We start from the raw sequence: 27,410 nt of genomic DNA on the forward strand, positions 1-27,410 counted from the left end.
GATAAGAAAGAAAACACAAACGGTAATCTTGTGCCATCACAGTTCTTGTGCAGCTACGACTTTAGAAACATCATAGAAATCCACTTGCCACACAGTAATCAGTGAGAATAGCAAAGGTATAATATGGATTCACTAGTATTTTCACTGGTTTGAAAAACAAAATAGAAAAGCTAATTTAAATTAAGGGCGTACACTAAAGAAAGTAAAAAGTTACGCTTGATAACTCTCATAGTGGATTTCCTGCAAAGTGCGAACGTTGTGTTAACATATAAGTGTTGTTATTCGCCACACCTGTGATTGCACTGTTCTTCATTAAAAAAAAAAAGGAAAAATAGTATTAACCCTAAATAACACTGAAATTTATAAGATTTACATAACGCGACATGGTAAAAAAAAAAAGATAAAAACATATGGTTTATGTCATCAAATCAAAAATTATTGGCTAAGGGACGTGTTGAACTTAAATGGTTTATAGAAATCAACATTTCGTTGACTGGTTATTTGTCACACAAACGCTACATAACAATTAAGACTTAAAAATTGAAAGTTAAACCTACTACAAACAACTTAAATACCATTTTGTTCACAACTGCTTCAAGTTTAATTACGCTACAGAAAATAATCTACAATATACAAAGACGTGAGCAGTTTTTTCCGGTTTTATGGCAAAAAGCACGAAGACTATCTGCGCCATGCGAAATGTGGGTGTGTTATAAGAGTGACACCAAATCCTACTATTTTATAAAGAGAAGCCGTTTCAGGCGGTTGGTGCTTCAAATTGATTGCCATACTGGAACTGTACGCGTCTATGACCTGACCATTAAACACAGCGTATGAATACGCTGTTGTTCAGGTCAACAAACAAAGCTCTATAAACATTAATTGTTTGGGCGGAACTCATGAAAGGCTATCTGCGCATTGTCTCTCCTAATTTTGATCTGATAGACTAAACGGAATACAGCTGGTCAATAGCACATACCCCGCCACCAACGCTTGGATTTTCTTGCATAAAGGAAAAGTGACATTTCACAGTAACTTTTACAACACACGCACGGTCACAAAGTGCAGAGCACATTTTTGCAGCAGTGCGAACAAGCTACGATTCTTCCCGGCATGCTGACGAAAAAGTCGCGCCCGGTCCAGAAACGAAATATTGATAAGTGTATTTTTGAAACGGTTGGTATGGGCATTAACACTTTTACTAATAAAGCAGAGAAAAACATTTTGACCTGAAGATGACCTAGGAAGGTCGAAACGTTTTCTGCTTTATTAGTAAAAGTGTTAATATCCATACCAGCCGTTCTGAGATAGATTTTTACTTCAAGTGGATTTATTCTCATCCAGAAATACTGACAAGGTACTGAAACTTCCTAGCAATGTAAACGTCACAGACATGTACACAAATAATATCTTAATGATTCAAACTTTATTTATTCAAATTCCAGAACAACAGATTGTTTGGTAACTTCCCACTCAGGTCAACATGAGAGCTCATCTTTGTAATTCCAGGAAATGAAAACCTTAACTGTCACTTCTAAACCTCTTTTAGCCGATTTTAAGGTGTTACCAAGCAATGCGAATTTTATATTATTACAGTTATAAAATACGCGAAAAAAACATGTTATTCTACGAAAGCCATTTTCCGTGCACAGACAATAAAACTAAGCTGCATAATACGAAAGTATGGAAAGATGACAATATATTTCATACCAAGATGAACGTGCAGAATAACCGAAGAGACCAGTATCATGCAACAAAACGGGATTACAATGTATGTTTCGCATTTGAAATAAACATATATGTATCATACAAATACATCATACACGAAACAAAGTGAGAAGCATTACTATAGTGACATGAAAACGACTGGTGAGACGCAAATAGCATTTTTATCATTTAAAAAAATGATTTATTTACAGCAGGAAAAAAAAAGAAATCTAGGAAAAAAAATCTCTGTCCGTTGCACCATGAAATGATCTATTTACAACGTGTCAATAAAAATGCAAATTTAACAAACTTACGGAACTAACTATATGAAATGGACAATAAGACAAATACGGCTTTTAATTGGCGTTTTACTGTTAACCTCAAGACCTTGAGCTTTTATTAACAACTGAGGTTTACGTTATGCTATGTGATCAAGCCAAGCAACAGTGAAGATTGTTGTTGTTTTGAATTAAGCAGAAAGCTAGACAATGAGCTATCTGTGCTCTGCCCACCATGGGTATCGAAACCCGGTTTTTAGCGTTGTAAGTCCGCGGACATACCGCTGAGCCACTGGGGGGCAACGGCGAAGAAATAACCTAGCTTTAATTAATCGCATCTTGGGATTATTTTCATAATAACCTTTATACACGAGATTTTAACATTTTGCGCGAGATTTTGATCGATCGCGTGTAATTAAGCACAAGATCATGCAATAATCTATCTGTGCTCTACCCATCACGGGTATCGAAACCCGGTTTATGGTGGTGCGAATTAGCATACATACAGCTGTGGTACTGCGCGAGAGCAAAATAATAATAATAAAAACAGTAATAATGAGTTTGACTTTTTTTACTACCACTGGGAAAAAATCTATAGTTTAACCAAATTATCTGACAAATTATAGTTCGACCCTCGTTTGCAACAGATCTTTATGATTAAGTTCATTAACCTTTTGTAAAGGAAAACAATAGAAGGAATATAATTGTACAAACGTTGGTTCAGTGGTGTTTACAATAGAATAAATTACAATAACCAAGAAAATTTCTGTCAGACTTTGTACAGTTTTGGAACACAAAATAGCCTTATAAATATTTAATTTTTAAAGCGAAGAAAATGAGTTAAATCGATATTCTTTTCTTCAAGACACACACACACAGATCGTGGCCCGACACGGCCAGGTGGTGAGGGGCTCTTGACTCGCAATCTGAGGGTCGCGGGTTTGAATTCCCGTCACATCAAATATGCTCACTCTTTCAGCCATGGGGGCGTTGTAATATGATAGTAAATCCCACAATTTGTTTGTAAAAGACTAGCTCAAGAGTTGTTGGTGGGTAGTGATGACTAGCTGCTTTCCCTCTACACTTACACTGCTAAATTAGGGACAGCTAGCGCAGATAGCCCTCATGTAGCTTTGCGCGAAATTCAAAAACAAAGAAGCATACGTCATAGAAGACCTTATTTAATTGTTTGTTTGTTTTTGAATTTCACGCAAAGCTGCACGAGGGCTATCTGCACTAGCTGTCCGTAATTTAGCAGTGTTAGTCTAGAGGGAAGGCAGCTATTCATCACCACCCATCGTCACGTTAAATTTTAAAATCGTATACTAGGTAAAAGTAAAAATCAAATTAAAATAACTTATTTTGCACAGAACTAAACAGCATTATTTATAGTCGGTTTGTTCGTTTTTTCGTATAGCAAAGCCACATCGGGCTATCTGCTGAGTCCACCAAGGGGAATCGAACCCCTAATTTTATTGGTAGTCGGAAGCCATTAAAAATTTAAATGTTTATTTATGATCGATGCTGCCTCCCAGCGGTATGTCTGGAGACTCACTACACTATAATGGGGTTTCGATACCCGTGGTGAGAAGAGCACAAACCATCCATTGTGTAGCTTTTTGTTTAACTACAAATAACAATAACATTGAGTTTGTAGGAGATACACATTGCATAAGAAACTGGTTTTATACATATCTCCTTTTCATATGCTTGATTGTTTATAGCTACCGGTTTTTCATTTGTATTTTGTTACAAGTGAGGAAAAAACCGTTTAAAGTTTTAATGTTTAACAGGATTTCGTACAGTGACAAATGGCTACAAAACTTGGTATACAATGTCAAGCTCGACAATAAATGCGGATGATTACGTTTCTAGCTAGTCTCAAAGTGAAGTGTACAATATTCCTGCCGGAGAACATAAACGTCGAATGTTTTAATTTATGTATGCGTACCGCGGCGGATCTCTCCTGTTTTTTACTGATTTCACGCTAGGTGGTTCCTTACTAGCTTTCGTATAACTTGGAGAAGTATAGGTTAAACTATAAATGTGAGAAGTAAAGTAGAGTTCTCGAAAAGCAAGTGTAATAAACCAGGATAACGCAAAACGGTCACAGACAGAAGACCACACGGTATCGTCTTGAAATTCTTTACCATTAAAATGATCAATTCGATCACACGGTGCTGTATGCTCGAGCTTTTATGGCCTTTACACAGCGTGCGTGCTACTTACAAAATTGGTATAAAATATTCTAATTCCCACATAAAGATACGATATTATATCTACTGGGTTTTCAACTACAGTGACCTTTCGTGAAACTGAATATTGGAAAATATTAAAATTGTTTGCAGAAACAGCTAAAAAGAATTACAGCAGTCATAAAATACACGTATGTCTGAGGCTTTCAAGAAATCATGAGGTAAATGACACGTGATTCAAGTGCCAACCCTTGTCTAATTTTCGTTGTGTGTATATATATATGTATATATACATGCAGCATTAATTTTTAAGTTTTGTACCGTTAGGTGACTGTTTTTCTTACAGTAAAGCCCCATTGGACTATCTGCTGAGTCCACCGAGGGGAATCTAACCCCTGATTTTAGCATTGTAAATCCGTAGACTTACAGCTGTACCAGCGGGTGACTTAGCCGTTGCATATTGAAAATTGGGCCATTAGTGTTTCAGCTTCTGTAATGTTTTATAAACTTAATAAGTTCTCCTAATTAGATTAGAGATCGTTGAGATAAAATGCTTGCAAATTTTAGATTGAATGTTGACCCCCAACAGCGTACAGAGAGCCCATTGTGTAACTTTGTGCTTAACTTCAAAACAAAGAAACAAATTTACACATTGAGCCTAAAAGTGATCCATTTGCAATGAAGGAAGTATCACATCCCAAGGATAGTTTTTGTTTTTCTAAATGAGAACATTTAAACCTTTGCATTTAGTTTCCATTCCACGTTTTAAATAACTCCAAATTATACGTTTCCTCTTTGGTTATACAACAAAAATATTGATATTTCACAGTTTTTGATGACCTTTTGACACCTATTAGTTGGTCAAACAACAATTGTTGAATGTAAATAATCAGTGAGTGTTGTAATTTCCCATTTTCATATATATCTACAAATTTCTGAGGCAAAAGGTTATTATTTTAATTTTTGTCTATTGTTAAGCGCACAGCTATACAACGGGCTATCTTTACTCTCCCTACTGCGAGTATTAAAACCTGTTTTTTAACGCTTAATTCTTCAGATATACCTCTGAGCCAGCGAGTGGGATAAGTTTTTATTCAAACCGTAAACTTACATGTACGAGGTTCTAGTTTTGTTTCAGTATGATTTAAACAGTTTGAATAATAAAATTAGATTTTCAAATTTTAAATCCATGTTATAGCAATTTTGTAAATTCGAAGACTAATCAAACAACGCACGCAAACGATTAAACAGTGGTAATAATAACATTCCTGAAATAAATAACTTTTACTTTCCATATTGTGTAATTGCATTATTTCAATTAACCAAAAGGGAATTGTTCTTTTTTTCTGATATTAATTAAGTGCTGTATAATAACGAAATTTGGCTAGTAGAGTTAAAATTTTGAACAGTTATAATATTTGTTACTCGTTTATTGGATAATGTGTTAGTTATAACACTAGAACATCGTTGAGACTTAAACACCCGTTCTCGTTACACTGTAACAAGGTACTAAACTGTTTTATGATGAATTTGTTCTTTAGGTTTCAATCTCTTCAACTCATTTGTTTTGAATTTCGCGAAAAGCCACACTAAGGCTAAATGTGCTAGCCGTCCCTAATTTAGGGGTGTAATTCTAGAGGGAAATTAGGTAGTCATCATCACCCACCGTCAACTCTTGGGATACTTTTTTTTATCAACGAATGGTGGGATTGATCGTCGCGTTATAATACCCTCTCGGCTAAAAGAACGAACATGTTTGGTGGGGAGGGGCTCCGAACTCGAGACCCTCAGGCTGCGAGTCTAGTGCTCTAACCACCTAACTATGGAGGACCCTTTTAGCTTTAGAATATCTGTGTTGCATAACTGATAAACTGTCTTTTATGGTAGCTTCACATAGTATGTTTACTTCGATTACGGCGATTAAGGTCGTATAAAGTACAAAACATAAGTAAACTATTTGCTCGTATCATGAATACACGTTAGGTCAAAAACACCAAGAAGGCATGGATAGCCATCAAGTCACTCGACCAAATCTGTCCTGGTTTTTTAAAAAAATTTTGAAAATCAAACCAGTGTTCATATTATCCACTTTTCCGACATACCTATGGCGTCAAATGAATTACCATTCAAGTTTAAAATTTGTTTTGAAATCAAGAGATCATTACTGTGGAAAGTCAATAAAACGTTTATTAGGATGCGTGGTCTGAAGATTTTTATAATTGTTTTTTGAATTTCGCACAAAACTATTCGAGAGCTATCTGTGCTAGCCGTCCCTAATTTAGCAATGTAAGACTAGAGGGAAGGCAGCTATATTTTTTCCTTGTAAGTCTAAAATGCGTGCTTTTTTTTAAGTGTTGTTTCAACCGAATCTTTACTGTTTAAAATGCGTTTTGACCGAACGTTCTATTATGGCATCATGCAATTCCTTGCTTCCTCTATCATAAACCACTAACGTGGTTCATGATCAGTAGGTGTGTACAATGCTATTTTGATCAGTAAATAATATAACATCCGTATTGGAAACGTCCGAGAAGCTGAGCAAGAGGGCGATCGGTACTATCGTGCTTAATAACATACTTCTGCAGAACCAGCCAATGAGCTAAAGCTGGGTTTTTTGTTTGTTTTTGAAATTCGCGCAAACTTACGCGATGGCTATCTGCGCTAGCCATCCGTAATTTAGCAGTGTAAGACTAAAGGAAAGGCAGCTAGTCATCACCACCCACCGCCAACTCTTGGGCTACTCTTTTACCAACGAATAGTGGGATTGACCGAAACATTATAACGCCCCCACGGCTGAAAGGGCGAGTATGTTTGGCGCGACGGGGATGCGAACCCGCGACCCTCAGATTATGAGTCGTACGCCTTAACACACTTGGCCATGCCGGGCCGAAGATTTTTATTTTTGTGCTGAATAGCAGTGAATAATTATAAAATAGTCTTAATTGAAAATGTGGAGTCCGAAACGATTCATTCACCATAATAAAGTATAATAATTGGTCTCATAAGAATTAAATAGAATGAATGGTACGAACTTAAATAATATTTATAAGAAGGAAAACGTAAATATCTCAAGTACACATATTGTAAATAAGTTTCTTCAGTGTTTTTGTTTATTGCATGTTTGCGTTTTTAACCTAAAAAATGTCTAAACGACTCACATACATTTTTCTGCATTGTTCTGTACTTGCTGGCATACTCTGAGGTGTGGCCGAATTTTGACACAATATTCATGGTACATGGTAGAGAAGTGACAACAACGTATTAAAATATTTGTTTATTTTTAATTTCGAGCAACTTACAATTTCTAATTTAGCAGTGTAAGACTACAGAGAAGACAGCTAGTCATCACCACCCATCAAATCTTGAGCTATATTTTTACCAACGAATGGTTAGATTGACTGTCACATTATAACGTCTCGTGGCTGAAAGGGCGAGCAGGTTTGATATGACGAGGATTTCAACCTGCGATCCTCAGATTACGAGTTGTGCGCCCTAACCACCTGGCCATACCGTGCCAAATTCCTTCAATGCTAACGAAATCTGGATTACTATGTTCCTGAAATACACTTTATATATGTAAAAATAATTAGTTTGTTTACTTTTATGTTACAAAAAATAAGTAAATTATTTCTATTTCTACATATACATGTTAAAATCCAGGGTTTCTAGTCTTTTACCTGCGGAAACCCTTGAGGATGTTTCGTAGAAATCTGGAAACACTGAACAGATTCTTCAGATTCGCATGTTTTTTTGGGTTTTTTTAGAGTCTTGAACTTAGATGATAGGTAGTCAGTAAGCTCTATAAAATTTCAAACAAATTATTTAGCTATGAACTTATGGCATTATATTCAACGTTAGGACTACAAGGGGTGTATAATATTATGTCTTATGTTAAGCCTAATTTAATGAGTAGGTTTCAGATGGAGAGAAGTTTGATGCAAAGCTGCTCGAGAACTATCTATGTTAGTCGTCCCTTGTTTTGAAGCAACAGACAAGAGAGAAAGCAGACAACAAACTCCACCAATCGTTAAGCTGTTGGCCACTCTAATAGAGCAATGTTATTTAACACTCAGCCATATTAACATACTCACGGCCTCAAAGCAAATCGACAGTCCAACATGCTGACAACTGAGCTGCGCTGGCTTTGGACGAAGACAGTTCACAATAATAATGTATATATATAAAAAAAAACGTAAAACATATTTGTGTTAAACAAATAAAGGGTGTGGTTTAATGTTTCATACTTCACAGAAAAGGCAGTGGTTTTTATACAGTTTGCTCTCATGTTAAAAACATTACAATCATTAACACAGACTAAAAACTAATAGACATATTAGACAAAAAAAATAAAAAGACAATAAAACCGTAAATACGACTTTATCAGTGAGGTAACGTAAATGATACAGCACCTCCTTTTTTAACTTACAAGAAAAATAACTCCCTGATCCGATACTGTTTTGTTTTTTGAGTATAAAGTTACATAATAAGCCTAAATATGGGTGTGCCCGATCTTTAGTGTAATAAGCCCTCAGCCTTATCGCTAAGCCACCGAGGGACTTATTTCGGTACAAAATAACCTTTTCCACAGGTAAAGGAAGAAAGTAAATAATCGTACGCATCGGGTAGGGGCTTGGGGATGTCACCTGCGCTAAAGGTTTGGTGGCCCAACCCTAGTGAAAAAAAAACAAAACAACTCTCTCCCCATTCCAAACACTTCGCGATTAGAGAAAATATGATTTGTTTCCTAGCTTCTGAAGTCTTGAGGGGAGGACTGCGCATTTTGCTTGTAGGGAGCAGTGCCTTAGTCTTTTAACAAGTTTAGTGAAGTTGCCTTGAGATCTGCAGATGTAATTGATTTCCCAAAGGAACATCACTTCAAAGTTTGAGGGAAATAGAACACGATTTACAAAATAACTTTTCCTAAACAGTTAAGGAAGCAATTTTTTAAAAACAACTACTGGACAAAAGAGTTCAACTTTTCTAATACTTGAGTAAGTTGATAAACTGACCTCTAACGTATTTCAGATGTCAACGTTAAACGTCAACAAATTTTAGATGTAGAAGTGAGTGAACCCAAAAACCAAATTTACTGACCACATATGTAACAGTGTAACCTTAAGTCAAAAAAGCTTATATTAAACTGAATGCAATCAAAATTCTTCGATTCTATTAATGTGCAAACACGTGACCAAAACATACAAAATATTAAAAGAATCACATGATAAAACCATTTGTCTTCACAGACGTAAGGCAACGTTTCTTGCTTACAAACGGAGACGATTATATGTTACTTAAAGTTTCCATGGGAATACAACATAAACAGGATTCAGAATTAAAGGAGCTAGTATAGAGAAACTGAACTATAAATCATTATCCTGCTTGCCGGTTTCAGCAAACAAACCTCTAATGAGCTCTCAGCTCTCAAGCAAATTATTGTCTTCTGCAAATATTAAATCTTACAGATCAAGTAAAATTCTAAAATTGTAATAATACAGCAGCTGCGAAGTACATGGTAAATTATTTTTAATTCTGTGCAAAGCCTCACTTTACTACTTGAAAGGCAAGAAGTTTTGCAGCTTTATTAAAAAAAATAAAAAGCTCTAAACACTAATTAATAACCAAAAAGGAACATCGTACTTATTGAGAGCTTACCTTAAATTTAATAGATAACACTATGCAACAAAATTTTTACTTTTTCTTGTTCCTGAGTAGAAAGTGTTATTTCCCAATTGCTTGTGCCTAAAGTAAATGGAAAAGACCTATTTTTATCTTTAAACTTTGCTTTTGTGACCTGGGTGATGAAAATTTCAAATTTACCCATTTTCCAGAAGCTTCCAGGTAGATTCAGTGCTAAGTGGCTGATAGAGAATTTTCTCGAACTTACAAGACTTTTCTAGAATGTTGCAGAACTTACGAGAATTTTCAAGAATCTTTTAGAATTTTCTTGAACTTTCCATAGCAGTATATATACAGGGGCTCACCATTCACCACTTCAGTTTAGTTCTAGCTGCCTAAGTGAACACATAGACCTATCTGAATGTGTTGTTCCCACCACTGCACATAAAATTGGGTCTTATGAAACAAGTTGTCACAGCTCTTAATAAGAAGTCTGCATCCTTCGAGACTTCTTCCCTAAGCTGTCTGAGGCAAAGGTCAAAGCTGGTGTCTTCGTTGGGCCACAAATAAAGAAGATCCTGAAGTGCATAAACTTCCCAAAGAAGGTCAGTAGGAAGAAAAAAAAAGCTTGGGGCAGCTGTGTCGCAGTGGTTCGGGTCTTCGTGGGCAATTAAAAGGCCGAAAATTATGTGGAACTGGTTGAGGCTCTGGTGAAGAACTACAGCAAAATGGGCTGCAGGATGTCCCTGAAAGTCCATGTACTTGACGCTCATCTTGATAAATTCAATGAGAACATGGGAGCATACTCAGAGGAGCAAGGCGAGCGCTTCCACCAAGACATACTGGACTTTGAACGCCGCTACCAAAGAGCGAATAACGAAAACATGATGGGAGACTATATTTGGGGGCTGATACGTGAAAGTGATTTACATTACAGTCGCAAATCTCGAAAAACTACTCAGTTCTAAACATTTTTGTATAACTTTAGTATAAATACATGTAAATCTTGGTTCATACGTTGTTTTATTCAGACCTTACATAAATAAAAATGTGCAAATTTGCCCATTTTTCAAAGAAAATAGGTTAATTTTTAAACTTCATTATCCAGGTCACAAAAGCAAAGTTTGAAGGGAATAATGGCCATTTTCTGTACTTTTACAACATAAGTAATTAAGAAATAACACATACTATCCAGGAACAAAATTTGTGTTACATAGTGTAATTAGTATTGATTCTGTTAAAATAAATTTGTCGAAATCACACCGCTAAAAGTTAATATTTAGTTAGAAATGCGACAATGCATTTCATGGTTAATTCCCCGCGTCATCGACAAACTGTCAACGGAGTTTTATTTACAATCGTTTATTTTAATCGTTTTCCGAGTATTTCCACGCTTTCCACTGAAGCAATTACAAGATAATTCTGTATATGAATAAAGTTCCTACCCTTGTGAAGGTTGTCTGTGAAAATTCTGTATATAACTTTGACTACTTCAGAATATATATATTACAGTTGCAATTCTTAAACCTGATTCGTTTACCTCCGAAAACACTTCCTTTAAATATTAAGTAGGATTGAGTGTTTGACTTGTTTTAGTAGTTTTTATGAAGTAAATATATTTAAGCGTGTGCAAACGTTACTGTATGGTAAGCAATATATGCATATATTAAACTTATTAGTCCATTTATACAACATCAAACTTATAAATTAAAAAAGCACCAATCATGTTAATGTCCAGTAAGATGGTGCTATTTTTGCTTTTCAATTTTATGCCAGATACATTGTAAATACCACATGTGGGTTATGCCAGATACATTGTAAATACCACATGTGGGTTATGCCACTGAATAGAATTATAAGAATAAAAGTGAAAAGTAGAGATGTGTTTGTTCGGGTTGAGTCATCGGGTCGATGATGTTGTATTAATCACTTCTACACACGCCAATTCGAGAGCTCAACCTGTGTGCATATACGGTGGTGATGCCTCTGGCTGCTTATCGAACGTTACAAGTTCTCTCATGTGGAGAAGTGTTCATTCCCGCCATTTTGACAACAAGGGTCCTTGAGAAGACAAAAATGTGGGCGTGCCAGCTCTGTTCAGTTATTTTAGTGACCCCAATGCCCATAGTAAGTTAATTTCCTGATATCGAAATCAACATATGATTATATCTTAATAAACGTCATAACTGTTTATTAATAAAACTGATAAAATTACTTCAAAATATCTGATTAAAAATCATACTAGCTCATTTACTTAATTAATTCAAATTTGTTTATATATTAAAGGTTTATATTCAAGATCTATGCTCTACAGCAGTGGTTCCCAACCTTTTTTATGCTCCGCACCCCTAAAAATTTTTAATATGTTCTCGCACCCCTCACACTAATTATTTATTTAAGAATAAAGGCGAAGGTGGCCAAAACAACTTTTTATAATTAGTTTTTAATTATATATAAACAAAAACGAAACATTTGGAAAAGAAAATATTACAACAAACTAAAAGTTGCATAAACCCTACAAAATAATAAATTTTCATCCATGCATGAAATGAAATTTCTTTGAATTTGAAATGTTCAAATGTTCATAAGTCAATTTAAATTTAATGACTCTTTTGTTTATGTTTATTTCTTACGAGTTTTTCAAAGCGTGGCACTTTGTTGCTGATAGCAATCCACAAGTCTGCCTGTGCACCCAAGCGATTTCTAGATTTTTTCTTGATTGACAAAAGGGCACTAAATCCAAACTCACATAAGTATGTCGTCGCGAATGGGATGAGCACATTTAGTGCTTTATCACAAAGTCTTGGAAACATGTCCATTGCCGAACACCAATATTGTTCCAAAGTTTTGCTTTCAAACTGGATTTCAAGAACTCGATTTGTGCGCAGTTCAATAAGATCTTCCTTCAGTTCTTCATCATCCGACATATTATCCAAATTGAAGGAGTATGGATTCATAATCCTTTCTTCAGAAGTTTCCAGGTTTCCTCCAAAATATCCATCAAATGACTTTGATAGTATTTCCAAATGATCCACAATTTCTTCACACACACATGGAATTAGGGACTCATCCTCACTTACCATTTCTTCGAGTGATGGAAAATTTAAAACATTCCCTCTTTTAACTCGTCGACACCAAAGATGTAATTTTTCTTTGAAAGCATTTAACTTTTCGCAGCATTTCAACATGTTTATGTTTCTTCCTTGAAGAGATACACTCAGGTCATTCATACGAATGAAAATATCACTCAAATAGGCTAGCATTTGGTTGAATTATTGTGATTCTATTTCTCCGGGCAGATCATAGCCACGTTCCTTCGGAAAAGTTTTGACTTCTTCTCGCAGTTTGAAGAACGCGTTAAAGCTCTCCCACGTGACAGCCAGCGTACTTCTGTGTGGAAAAGCAAAACTAAATGCTCACTTCCAAAATCTTCAGAAAGCGGCTTGAAGAGGCGGTGGTTCAGAGCGCGACCCCTAATCCAGTTGATGGTCTTCACAGAAGTGTCAAGGACCTTTTTCAGCTTTTGAGGCAATGTTTTTGATGCCAAAGCATGTCGATGAAGAAAACAGTGACTACCTTGCAAGTGCGGAATCTCTTGTTTCATCAGTGCAAAAAAATCCTGATTTATTTTCTAGGATAGCAGGGGCACTGTCTTTACACACAGAACCAATAATTTGGATATCTAAATCATATTTCGCAAAGAAGTCCTTCACACACTAGAAGACATCTTTCCCTTTTGTGGTTGTTTTCAGATCTTCACAGAACAGGAAATCTTCCATTATGGCACCATCATGGACATACCTCACTAGTGCGATGAGTTGACTGCAATTTGCAACATCAGTTGTTTTGTCCAATTGGAGAGAGATTTTCAAGGGACTAGCCAGTTATCTGCAATAACTTGGTTCAAAATGTCCGAACTCAAATCACCAATTCACTTTTGAATAACATTATTTGATAACTGTACTAATTTAAGCTTGTTTGAGGCTTCTTTTCCCAGAACAATTGTTGCCATTTCTAATGCACACGGTTTTATCACCTCTTCTGCAATTGTATGGGGCTTCTTTGATTTGGCTACTTTATACGCCACGTGGTATGAAGCCATCAGCAGTGGTTTGTCAGCAAATATAAAACTTAATTTTGGAAGGGTTGCTCGAGAATCAAAGCGGGCACTTCTACCTTTCAACGATTCAAAATCATGGCCTGCAATAGCTGCTCCACCATGCCGGTTTTTGAAGTGTTCCTGCAGCTTAGATGGCTTCAAATTTGCGTTTCAAAGGACAGCGTCACAAAGCATGCACTGGAGTTTTTGCAGATCCTCAGTTGTTCAGATGCAAGTGAAACCAAACTTCACATAATCATCATTCCATTTCATTTTCTTTGACATAATGAAGTCTTTTTTTGCACGAACACAAAATCAACAATGCACTGACTACCATAACATCACGCATGGGTTTATATACTCTGCGAAACTTTCTAGAACATTCTCGAATATAGTCACATGACGTCATCGATTAATTTTGGATACTTCTGGAAGTTTCTCGAGTCACGATCACGTGAATACACAACATAAATAAATAATAGACACTTTAAGACGGCGTTCACGGACGTAACCTAATCAGTTGTGCCGAGTATTTAGGTCACGTTTACGTTTCGTGTGTTGTTTGTTTACAGTTGTACATTAAGATTTCGGTCTGCGCCGGTGACGGTAGAAACAAAAGTTTATCATAACAAGGTAAAAAGCTACGTCTGTAACAAGAAAAATAAGAAATAAAAATCGAACGTAATTTTTGAAGATATAGTACAGTACCCTTAATATAAACAAAAAAAACTGAAATGTTATCTCGCACCCCCAAGGAGTGCGAGCACCTCTGGTTGGGAACCACTGATCTACAGAAATAAAATAGTTTGACAAACGTTATGCATATACATATAGATGGCTGTGTATGTTATATTAAAATTAATTTAAAGTTTTACCATGTTATCACGTCCAATCATACCGTATCTAACGGTTGAATATTCTCACAATTGACTGACGGTGTACTTTCCATTGCAAAAGACTCCATCGTACGACTGTCATGTTCAAAGCACACTATCACTCTCTACAGGCTTTCCATAATTCATTTTGTGTACGAGGATGAGGCTTTCTCAACTCTCATGTTAATGGTTCGATTGCACAGAAATCCATAGAGCCGTCCTGTACGTACGCCTGTATTAACACAGTGGAGTTGCATTGTTTTGTACTTGCTGGAATACTCTGAGAGTGGCCGAATTTTGACACAGTATTTATGGCAGATGATAGAGAGGTGACAAAAACCAAAACGAAATAAGTTTGTTTGTTTTTTTGAATTTCGCGTAAAAGCAAGACGAGGGTTATATGCACTAGCCGTCCCTAATTTAGCAAAGACTAGAGAGAAGGGAGCTGATCATCACCACCAACTGCTAACTATTAGGCTACTATTTTACCAACGAAAAATGGGATTGATCGTTACATTATAAAGACCCACGGCTGAAAGGGCGAGCATGTATGGTATGACAGGGATTAGATTTCCAGATGACGAGTAGATCGCCCTAATAACCAGGTCATGGCAGACCTCGTATTAAATAGCATAATCAGTATTGTCAAATTAACCGTTGTCAAACGTTGAGGCACTGTTTATGCACTTCGATAATCCGCGTTGAATCTGAAATGATCTGTTACAATAATATACATAATTCTCATTAAGAGATATCAGAATGACAAAACTTAAAGCATACGGTTTATTATAACTTGAACTACATTAAAAACTCTCCAGGCTTTATTTGATTTAAATTAGTATTTTGAAAATATTAATCTACGCAATTTCGCTTTTCTTTGTTGCTATTACATAAGAACAGATTGAGTTTTATGGATTTCTTCCCTTTTTTATGCCTGCGTATTCTTGTATAGAATACAAATATACTTTGTTCTTATAATATTTCCTTTGAAGTCTGCAAACGTTTTGACTTGTCTCGAGTTCTAGTGGTTAGGCGCTAGAACATTTTCGCGTCTCATAAATGGACCGGTTGCCACAGAAAAAAATTATATAAAGTCTTCCCAGCCGCAAAGGCTCATCTCTGTTCACGTGATTCCCATCTGCCGCTTGAGTTTAAACACAAAGCGGCTATGTGGAACACATATGGTGGATCGTCGGTCGGTTTTCTTTTAAGGCTAACTTTAACTGAAAAAAAAAAAAAATCGGAAAAAGAAACAAACTGTTGGCCATGACTACTTTACACAAACGAGAGAGTTAAATGTACGATACGCTGTGCCACATGGCATACTACCTCGGTGTTTAACTATACACTAGATATTCTATCTAATTGACCCGTCAAAAGTAGCGAAATATATTAAGTTAAAGCTATAGTTTACATTAAAACAATACACTGGCTCACTTCTATTGACTCCTGTGAATAAGTCCAATGCAATCGCGTTTTATCATTCGATTATTACAGATAAACGCGCGGGACAGTCATAGGGGCCTTAGGAGGGTGACTCGATGACGTTACATACAAACATCGACCCCTGTGTTACTCCTCGCAAGCCCTAATGGTGCTTGTCAGATGTTGACGGCAATCGGTCCAAGAGTACGCTAATTACAAGCGGATACAAAACACACACACAGAGACTTCTTATAAACAACGGATTAGATAAGGCTGTCGATAATCTTCGACATGCTTATAATCTGAAACAGATTAAACCCATATAACGTATTAACCACATAATTAATCTTATAATTACCGGAGTAGATCCCATTGTATTTTTAAACAACCTTCTCTCAGCCGTTTAGGTACCAGACTGTTTGTGGGTTCATGACTTTGTTAGTTAGAAAGTACCTCATAACATTTGAGCCACAAAATAATTATAAATAGCAGCAGTAATGCAATTAACTTCATTATATAACCTCTATATAGTATTGTGCGTGTTTTTTATACAGAATATTACCAGTATGTTTGTTTCTCGTCAGTTCTTCACATTGGACAAAAACAAAATAAATTATTGTAGGGAAGTACGAGGAATTCACTTAGTGAAAAGTTGGTAACTTGACGGTTAATTAATATCTATAATGTCTTTCACCTAAAATTACCAATAATAGTCAAAAGACTCAAATCGTAATCACGACAAAATTATTCAAATTATCTATAAGGGAATACCATACATGAATACTTTATTATTCTGGATCATAGTGCATTAGGTTTCTCAACCTTACACCGTAAAACACTTTACCGAGAAGAATTATCACAGTGACAACGTTAAATTTTTCCCACGCTCATGTGTAGTACATAAATGCTAGTGTTAAACTCCGATTTAAATGGCTATTGGGAATGTTAACATGTTAGCCCTGGCCAGGGGGCAACACCCTCATATTCATTATACAGCTTGATAGACTCGAACAGTAAGGGTCAAGTTTCTTGTCCAAGAACGCAGCGACTTTTCGTGGAAATAGCTTCGAACTCGCAACCTTCTGACTTTAAGTCTAATTTGGACTAATTAGTCCAAAGCACTAATTAGCTAATAGGAACATTGCTCCCACATGAGCAGGTACCAAGTTCTAAAGGAAGAGTTGTACGACGACAATTCATAAAACTTTTAATGAACATCGAAAAGTTTTCTGCTTTGGAAAAACCTGTTTTATCCAGGAGAGACAAGATGGGGATTCTTTCTTACGTTATCGTCTATTGTTTGTTTGTTTTTTCAAGTTCAAGGTAACGAGTAAAATCTGGTACTACCAGGCGTTAGGACTTGTTAAAACCAAAATGGTGGAAAGACGACAACAAGCAAGGTTAATCACTTCTATAAGGCGTCGTAACATTAGAATCTCAGGTTTTCCGTAGATTATATTTCAGATGTGAAATGCTCGGCCTCTATCTATCATAGTGCCCAAAACCAGAACCACACTGTTAAGTGTAATAAAAATTTCTCCTCGGGGTAGAGTCATACAGACCTAAACATTTTGTTCTGTCGAAATATAAGGACCAGATGGAAATCACGTCATTATGGTTTGGTTTGTTTTGAATATCGCGCAAAGCTACACGAGGGCTATCTGCGCTAGCCGACCCTAATTTAGCAGTGTATAACTAGAGGGAGCTAGTCATCACCATCCACTGCCAACTCTTGGGCTACTCTTTTACCAACGAAGATTGGGATTGACCGTATATTATAACGCCCCCCCCCCACGGCTGAAAGGGCGAGCATGTTTGGTGTGACGGGGATTCGAATCCGTGTCCCTCGGATTACGAGTTGAGTGCCTTAACCACTTGGCCATGCCGGGCCACGTCGCTGTGTGACAGTTATTTTATGTTCATCTGTACTATATCACAATATGCTATACAATTAAAGTCAGATAATTGAGAAAATGTTTAAAATGCGAATACTTCATTATTACTTAATAAAACTCCATATTTAAACTTCAATAAAAAAAAAAAGTGAATGTATTTTCACAGCTTAAAATATGTTGAAAGGTTTCTCTGCAAAAAATAAATAAAATAAAATAAAATAAAATACACAAAGAGAATGATTCCAGTCGGTCCATGTTCTAGTGGTTGTAACTATTAAAGGTGTTGCGATAAGACACGATTAATATATTTTCACAAAATTTGGTAAGATTTGAATAAAAATTATGTCTTTCGTACAAAAAAAAGATAAGAATTTCTAATACAATATTTCTGCTAAAAATTAATTATTTAATAACGGAACATGAGTATTGCAACATGTTGTCTTAACTTCTCTTATCAAAAACATTACATGCAAAGTAAGACTCGGCATGCCTTATGGTTAAGGCACTCGACTCGTAATCCGAAAGTTGCGTATTTGAATCCTCGTCACACCAAACATGCTCGCCCTTTCAGCCGTGGGGGCGTTATAATGTGACGATCAATCCCACTGTTCGTTGGTAAAAGAGTAGCCCAAGAGTTGGAGGTGCACGAAATTCAAAACAAACGAACAAACATCCAAAATAACATAATTTAACAGTAACGAAATAGATGTAATTTTTTTAAATATTTTACTTCTCTTGCCAGCTGGCATTTAGTTGGTCAAACCTGGGAATTTGATCGTGAATTGTGAAATAAAACAATATTAGTAATCTAGATAAAAAAATTACAGACAAGACTGTTAAACTTTGTAACAAACGGTTGTCATAACTTCTGTATCTTATATGTTGTATCAACTACTAAGATGAGATACGCAGTATAGTGATGAAAGTATTTCACCTACTTCTAAAAAAGAACAAAAAACCTGATATATATATAATATATAAGACTGCGTGTTAAACGTTACAGCTAATAACATTAGACGTTTTTTCTAACTATATACATGTGTGTGTGTATACAATATCCAGTTAGAATACATTAAGGAAACAAGAAAGTAACACAATTAAAGAAAAGGAGCTCGAGCGTTTGCGATCTGGTCACGTGGTCATGGTTATCTATTTGTTTCTTATATAAATTTTAATAATATATTGTGGTCGGCAGATGGCGCGGTGAGAAAAGTTAAATATCTGAATACATTTAATCTTATTTAGTTATCAGAATATGAGGACTTTTTTGTTTCTTTGTGTGTGTGTACAAATCACGTTATGAAATAATTCACGAAAATTAACTGTTTTTGGAACGAAAACTGAGATTCCACGTGTAGGAAAATTCTAGAAGAAATTTTCGATATACTCTTGGTGATGCAATACAAAGATTTTATTCTGAACTTTTAGCCTAAAATGTTACGAATATATAATAACAAGAAACGCGTTTTGTTTTTGTTCTTCTTGAGAAAATGTTTAATTTTAATGTTATTTATTTTCCTAAAAGCCCTCCAGTAGCACAGCGGGTTTCAATACCTGTGGTGGGCAGAACGCAGATAGCCCATTGTGCAGCTTTGTGCTTAGCTTCAAACAAACAAACAAACAACGCTTTCCTTTAAAAAAGGATTAAGTTTTAAATTTTGGAACTAATAATCTTGCACGACAGAAATTTTTGTGAGCAAAATCTAAAATTTTTACTACTAAACCAAAATCATGAACTTTTATAATTATATTATTTATGGAGCCCTAATTAACGCAAAAACGACAGCGTTTCGTGATAAAATCTTGAAGTAATAATTGAAGTGACTTGTTGTCAATGGTTACTGTTTACATGCTTCGTTAACAGGACCTTCCGGAAATGGCTCTAATATATAACTAATTAAAATATACGCCAACTAGACGCGAGTTCTGAAACAAAAACCAGCACGTAGATAACATTATAACAAAAAGACACAGTGAACCATAAACTGGAAAATATTACATAATAACACCACAGTGTCTTCGCAACAGGAACGATGATCTTTTGTTGCTGTCTGTGGGTTCTACACATGAAGCATAAGTATTTTTGAAGTCAGTATATTCTCAGCTTAGATAATTCTAGAGATAACTCACAGTGCTTATGGCCGAAAACGTAGGATTTCACAAATGAAGTGTCATATAGTTTACTAATGCAAGGAATTCAGAACGAATATGTTTTTTTTTTTTTTTGTTTTATAATTTCGCGCAAAGCTACACGAGGGCTATCTGCACCAGCCATCCCTAATTTAGCAGTGTAAAATTAGAGGAAAGGCAGCTAGTCATCACCACCCACCGCCAACTCTTGGGCTACTCTTTTACCAACAAATAGTGGGGTTGACCGTCACATTACAACGCCCCCACGACTGAAAGGGCGAGCATGTTTGGTGCAACCGGAATTCGAACCCGCGACCCTCCGATTGCGAGCCTTAATCCATCTGGCCATGCCGGGCCAATATATGTTTGTAACCAAAATCTTAAATCGAATGTATTAAAACTGGTGCACTTTAACTTCGTAACATGCAGTGGGATATTAAGGAAACGACGCATGTGAGGTTTGACAGTTATTTGTGGAAAGAAACCTGAAACTTGGAGAACATTGACGGGTGAATTTTTATTTAACTTTACATGAAATGTATTAGAAGTCATACAAAATTTAACAAACAAGATAATGCATTACATTAAAAAAATAAAATACCCCTTCTTCACAAAAATAGTTACTTTTGTGTTTCTAAAAAAAGTGAAAAAGTTATACGTGTCAGTAATAAATTTGATGTAGTTTTTTTTGTAACACATTATAATAACTCATAAGTTAAAGCAAAGGAAAATATTTTACAATATAACAACCCCACTACGTCTACCATAGCCACTGCCGATAAGGCCTTTCGCTTAATACCAAGGCCCATCATCCGGCTGTGGTATGACTGTTATGATGTGAACCAGAGTAAGCAATTAAAATGTAATTATCAGTTTTATTTAAGTCGTTTACACTGTTTTACTTATATACAAGAACCATAAGTGTGACGTATGTTGTGTATGTATAATTTTACATAAAAACAAAGACGTCCCTCATCGTATTGTCAGCAGAACTGGATGTTTCTAAGAACTTGTATCCTATAAGCTGAAACACTGATGTCTTGATCACAACCTTTCAGTCACAGTGTCATGACGACATGAAGATGCCTTACACTAATCGACTACATAACCGCCCTCTTTTAGCAGTGGTTTTTAGAATGCTACTTACTATTCCGTCTTAAAAAATAAACACAATTTAGACATTATTTAATGCTATACTTATCACTATACTATTAACCTATTCATTAGACTTTAACACACCGTGCAAAGATATGTACTTAAATACACGTTCAAACACTACTAAAACTTTTGTTGTGTGTTTTTCCCGAAATTTGTCACTTGAAACGATACTTTCAGATAAGACAAGAAATGACTTGAATAAACGTAAGATAAAACAATAATATGTGTGAAATCGTTATTCCTTGTGAAACCTTTTGGCTTCTCGTGGCATTGGTTCGTTTTGTTCACTGTCTTTCATGCTATTTATACTTAAATATTATGTGTCTAATAAATTGATATGTTTCAGTCCAAACCTTAACTAACTAATACTCTGTTTATAAAAAAAATGGATAAAAAACAGTTATTACTTGCTCGAAGAAGAACTCAAAACAAGATAGTTTAGGGTATGATTATGCTAAAAATGAGTAAATATTGTTTCACTACGAAAACAAATGTATATAGTACGATCAATTAAATCGTTGCCGAGAGCACGTGTCTCGCACAACTTCAGTATTAACACACGTACAGACAAACGGTGTAGGTGAGCGTCTGGGAATGGAGATTACTCCAATCCACACAGCTTAATAATTCAGGTTTTCCTCCTCGCTCACCCTTCCTTAGTCCCTCCTATATAGTACGTGCTCACATAACACGTACGAGGGATCTCGCTTCTTATGGGTCATGACGTATCCAATGAGTATAGGCTGGTATATGAATGGGTGATAAAGCGTTGCACAGGATAAAGAAGGGAATATAACTCTCGTTTAACAGAGCTACTCGCTTGACAACTCGTTTTATAAATGTGATTTAGCAGTTTAACTATTGTATTGATAAAAGGGAGGGAAAGTTACGGATCAGGGACCATTGTTTCACTGTGTTGGGGTGGCTAGAAGGTGAGTCATACCGAGCCAAACCGATGGCCATTATAGAGGCAATTGTTTCTGTGCTTATATTATGATTCTACTGGCATTCACGTGGGCGTTGCTACATAACAGCTAAACGTGTTATGCTAACCGGATAAAACATACAAAAACAAGATAGATTTTCTTTTTTAGTCTCTCATGTAAATTAAGTATAACCAATTACCTTTGGCGCGATCAATCACGAATCGGAGCTTTAAGGCGTGTGTGTCTGTAGCAAACGTTTTGTGGAATATAAATGCTATCATGCGAGAAAGTGAACTAGTAATACACTGAAGTTATATGTAATATTACACCTATACGCTTCTCAGTGTATGTTTTAATGAAACTTCAATGGATGTATTTGTCATTGATAAAAAGGTATATTCTTCAGCGTCAAAAATGTAACGGTTGCTTATACCTACTTCCAGATTTTAAGGTTTCAAATTACGATTTTTATGTTCATCAAAATCCTTTTAATACACAGTATGAATGTAGAAGTAAGTCACATAAAATATAATTATAAGTTTTACAATGACATTGATATCATTCTCTTGATCTACGTTTACCAATTTCTCTATTACCGTTACAATGGTATTGTAATATTTTTATATTATATTCGAGCTATTAACTTACAACGTTTTTACCGATGGAGTCACGTTGTGTGAAATCAGCATTAACAGGGTTTCTTCTCAATTTTTTTGTGTGACTTTTGTACCATTATAAAGAAAAGGAAGAAACAACATGGATCTACAAGCAATTTGTCGTATAAACAGTTCAGTGATATATATTTTTTCAAAAACCAAATAGATACGGACACTACGGTTCCTTTTAGGGACAACACGCCAACGTTACAAAATTTCATGACCGAAAACAGCAAAACATGCAGGCTAATACAGGCTTGCTCAAGCATCTAATTCAACTGGATGCAATTTCGCTAAAGTTTTGTTGGTCGAATTTCGCGCAAAGATTCTCGAAAGTTATCTATGATAGTTGTCCCCAGTTTTGAAATGATGAGCTGATCTTTAATAATGAATAGTGGGATTGACTGTGCTTTATAACGACTCCATTGATGAAAAGAGCGAGTGTTTTCGGTGACGGGTTTTGATCCCGTGACCCAGAGACTGCGAGATGAGCTCCCTTTTTACAAGACCATTACTAAAGGATACGATATACTATTAGCAATAAGTCTGCCCAACTTGTTATAAGTTGAACATACTTTCGTTTTAAAGAATCCTTTCATAACCAATAACTTTTTTATATATCATTGGCTATTTTAGAGTAGCTTTGCTCTTCAAGCTATAAGATTTGAAATATGCAATACTTTTTACGCATGCGCAGTCAGCTAATTATATCTGCCGGATGTACGATTTAACGATGCAATGTGAGACTTTTTTTCTTAAGATACGTAAAATCGTTTACCCAACGGTTCTATTTTGGAATACTGTGGCGACGACAAGACCCAATCTAGATTTCCACCCATCAAAGTGCTGTGGAAGCAATGTTTTGTGAAATCTCATCATATAAGCTCTAAGAGTGTGTCTGGGTGTGTTTGCCCTGTACCCGAATCTTTATTTTTATTATATACAGGCTGTGCATCAGCAGTTTTGAACACAAAATATATATGTGACAGAGAAAAAAATGCAAAAGTATAATACAAACATGTTTAAATTGTTTTTATGTATTTGGTAAAAATGACAGAAACTGAATGGAAAATTTTCGAAAACTTGTTTTGAAAACAAATCCCATACAAATCGTTCCATCTTCAAGTAAAATGACATATCGCGTTAATAAAACCTTTTACTTATCCTAGTAAATCCCACACATCATGCACGCGCTCGATTATATGATTTACTGTTAATCCTTAAACATGTCTACTGATATCCTTATAAACAAGTTAAACCTGGCTATATCTTAGGTTAACAAGACCAGCGAAGCCCGGTATGGCCGGGTGGGTTAAGGCGTCCGACTCGTAATCTGAGGGTCGTGGGTTTGAATCTCCGTCACACCAAACATGCTCGCCATTTCAGCCATGGGGGCGTTATAATGTGACGGCAAATCCCATTATTCGTTGGTAAAAGAGTAGCCCAAGAGTTGGCGGTGGGTGGTGATGACTAGCTGCCTTTCCTCTAGTCTTACACTGCTAAATTACGGATGGCTAGCGCAGATAGCCATCGCGTAATTTGCGCGAATTTAAAAAAAACACACAAAAAAACCAGCTTTAGCTCATTGGCTGGTTCTGCAGAAGTATGTTATTAAGCACGATGTTATATTTACTGATCAAAATAGCATTGTACACACCTACTGATCATGAACCACGTTAGTGGTTTATGATAGAGAAAGCAAGGAATTGCATAATGCCATAATAGAACGTTCGGTCAAAACGCATTTTAAACAGTAAAGATTCGGTTGAAATAACACTTAAAAAAAAGCACGCATTTTAGACTTACAAGGAAAAAATATATCCGGGCAAAACGTATCGTTTGTAATTTCTGTTTTCATTGTCTTACCAGCTTACAACAGAAACAGCTTGGTACATTCTACCCAAACATTTTGTAGAATATCAAATGAAGGTACTGCGAAAGTGGTAGGAGTATTAAAAAGTTGATGTACTTTTTTATATTTCACACAAGTTAAAAAACAACATAATGGTGGTGTAAACGATGTTTTCATTATCCCTTTAAGTTAGCTTCCTTACAAACATCTGGTGTTCTTTGAAAAGCTTAGGTACAGGGTGAAACAGGAATTAGCAGCCTGCAATGATTTGTCTTGAAATTTTCACATGTTCTAGGTGATCCCCGTTCGCTGAATCCGAAAATTATATCAATTTTTATCCATCGTTTGCAGATTTTTCACAAAATGCCAAATGTACCTTAACATAAGTGAATCATTATCACTGAAATCGGGTGACATTTTGTTATGCTTAAAATGTTGACGACTACTGATTATAAATTTCTCACGGACCAATATAGACGTGAGAGTCTTATCGATCGTTTTAGAACCCACGAGAAGCACACCGTTAGTATATTAACGGTTAACAGGCTGCATGACATGCCATTTCTGGATAGTATTTGTTGGTGCGTGCACTTTCACATTTTTTCTTTTCGATATTATTTATTCGTCGCTATGGCAACAAGAGGATATTTGTTGTATTTGTAGCAAAGAAACAAAGCAAAACATTAGTAAATTCGTCAAAAAAAAAAGCATATTATACGTATTTTGAAATAAAACTTGCACCGTTTGTGTCGAAGAGCCGAGACAACGGACTAAAGGTAAGAAAAGGTATTTGCTTTTTGAAGTTCCAGTGATCTCGCGTTAGCCTAGAAACCACGGAAATGACTGCTATTTTTGTTCGTCAAACGTGCATGGTTACAACAATCGAAATAAAAATGAACTTTCTTGTGCGAACCTTCAGTCTTCTATAAAACCTGTGGTTCATGGACTTGATGTACCTGTAGCTACTACACCAAAGACTCTTGAAACAATTTCATCTGATTCTGAATCTTATATCAATAGCAATCATAACAGGGATTGTTTTCAACCTGAAACATATGAAGGATTTTTCAGAGATTTTTTGGGTCCAGACTTCGGGCTAAGAACATACTTGCTCCAGAGGACATCATTTTACTGGTGCAGAAATCGTGAGTACGAGTTGATACCATGCTTATCTCAAAAGGTTCACTAATTTATTCAAATAATATTGCTGAATTAAACTCAATGCTAGAAGATGCAGTCTATGAATCAGGTAAGTGGTGATTATTCATTGATTTCTTCAAAACAAATTTAAAAGGTGTTATCCTTCATAATGGTAACACATATGCATCTGTTTCTGTTGCTGATGCGAGTCACTTGAAGACCTTGAATTTCTTTTAATAAAGTTACATATAAAGAACGTGGTTGGCTATTTTGTGGAGACTTAAGAGTTCTTTGTATGTTGTTGAGTCAACAATGCGGTTATACAAAGTTTTCATGTTGTTTTTTTGGGTGTGAGTGGGACAGCAGAGCATGAAATCAGCTCTAGATACAGAAGTATTGATCACGCAGAGTCAGTCTGATACAGGATCGAAAATATTGAACGTGAACGTTTGGGTGACACAAACACAACCTATTACCTTCATTCCATATAAAAGTGGGCTCGATGAAAGAGTTTCTAAAACCTTACACATAGATGGACATTAGATGACTGTAAATGTAGATACTCAATGCTTTGTACACTATACAGTCGGTGTACTTAGGAAGCCAACCTCTGTATGAAATGATAGAATAAAAAAACAATACGCATAATATTAAATTTTATTACACACATTCGTAGAATAATTGCTTTAAAATATACGAAGGTTTGTGTAAAAGGACATTTTATACGAATATATTTTATTTGAAAAATACTGCTTTTATACGCGCTTCGTGGTGGGTGGGTGTGTGTCTTATTTGAGGCGTATATTTGTTCAATACTGTGCATTATACTTGGAAAATTTAGTTATACAGACCCTATTCTCAAACAAATTTACATAACAATCTGTAGCCGCAGCTTAACATTTTACATCTCGAGCTGATGCGATCAAACAGTTAATAACTACAGTTCATCATGAACTTGGTATAAAGATGGCTACCATATCAGCTAGCCCTACGTTCATAGTAGAATATAAAATAGCCAGCAAACAAAATAAATAAATACAAAATTGGTAATTTAAAAACCTGTAAATACGGATCGTAAAACAAAAGTGAGGAACCAAGGTTTTAGATACGTAGATTACTCAAACTACAAATCCCTATTTTAGCTCAATGCTGTTGCCTATAGTTAGATTTGTTGAAGTAAAAATTCCTTAATATTTAACAATTCATATTTGCAGGTACAATTTTTTTTATTTATCTCGTAAATTTTATGGGCGCGTGGAACACGCGATCCATAATATAGCCGCAGTTGTTCTCTGTAAGAATATATTTACCTCAGCGTCTTTAATGACCGTGTTTTTTTTTTATTAAATGTGGTGTTTAATCGAATAATGCAGTAAACCGTCCGTTAACTTCGTCCTTAATCAAGTTGTTTCGTTTTTGCGTCGTTCAAAATATCAAATAAAATGGAAAAGTAGAATT

General features: G+C 35.7%; 1 protein-coding gene across 2 annotated transcripts in view; it reads right to left on the minus strand.

Annotated features, from left to right (window-relative positions):
* LOC143229792 (inactive tyrosine-protein kinase 7-like) overlaps positions 1 to 27,410 on the minus strand; it is a 93,687-nt gene that overhangs the window by 36,342 nt on the left and 29,935 nt on the right. The gene's annotated exons all lie outside the window — the stretch shown is intronic.

Source organism: Tachypleus tridentatus, chromosome 10 (genome assembly GCF_004210375.1).
Source record: "Tachypleus tridentatus isolate NWPU-2018 chromosome 10, ASM421037v1, whole genome shotgun sequence".
NCBI classification, from domain to species: domain Eukaryota; kingdom Metazoa; phylum Arthropoda; class Merostomata; order Xiphosura; family Limulidae; genus Tachypleus; species Tachypleus tridentatus.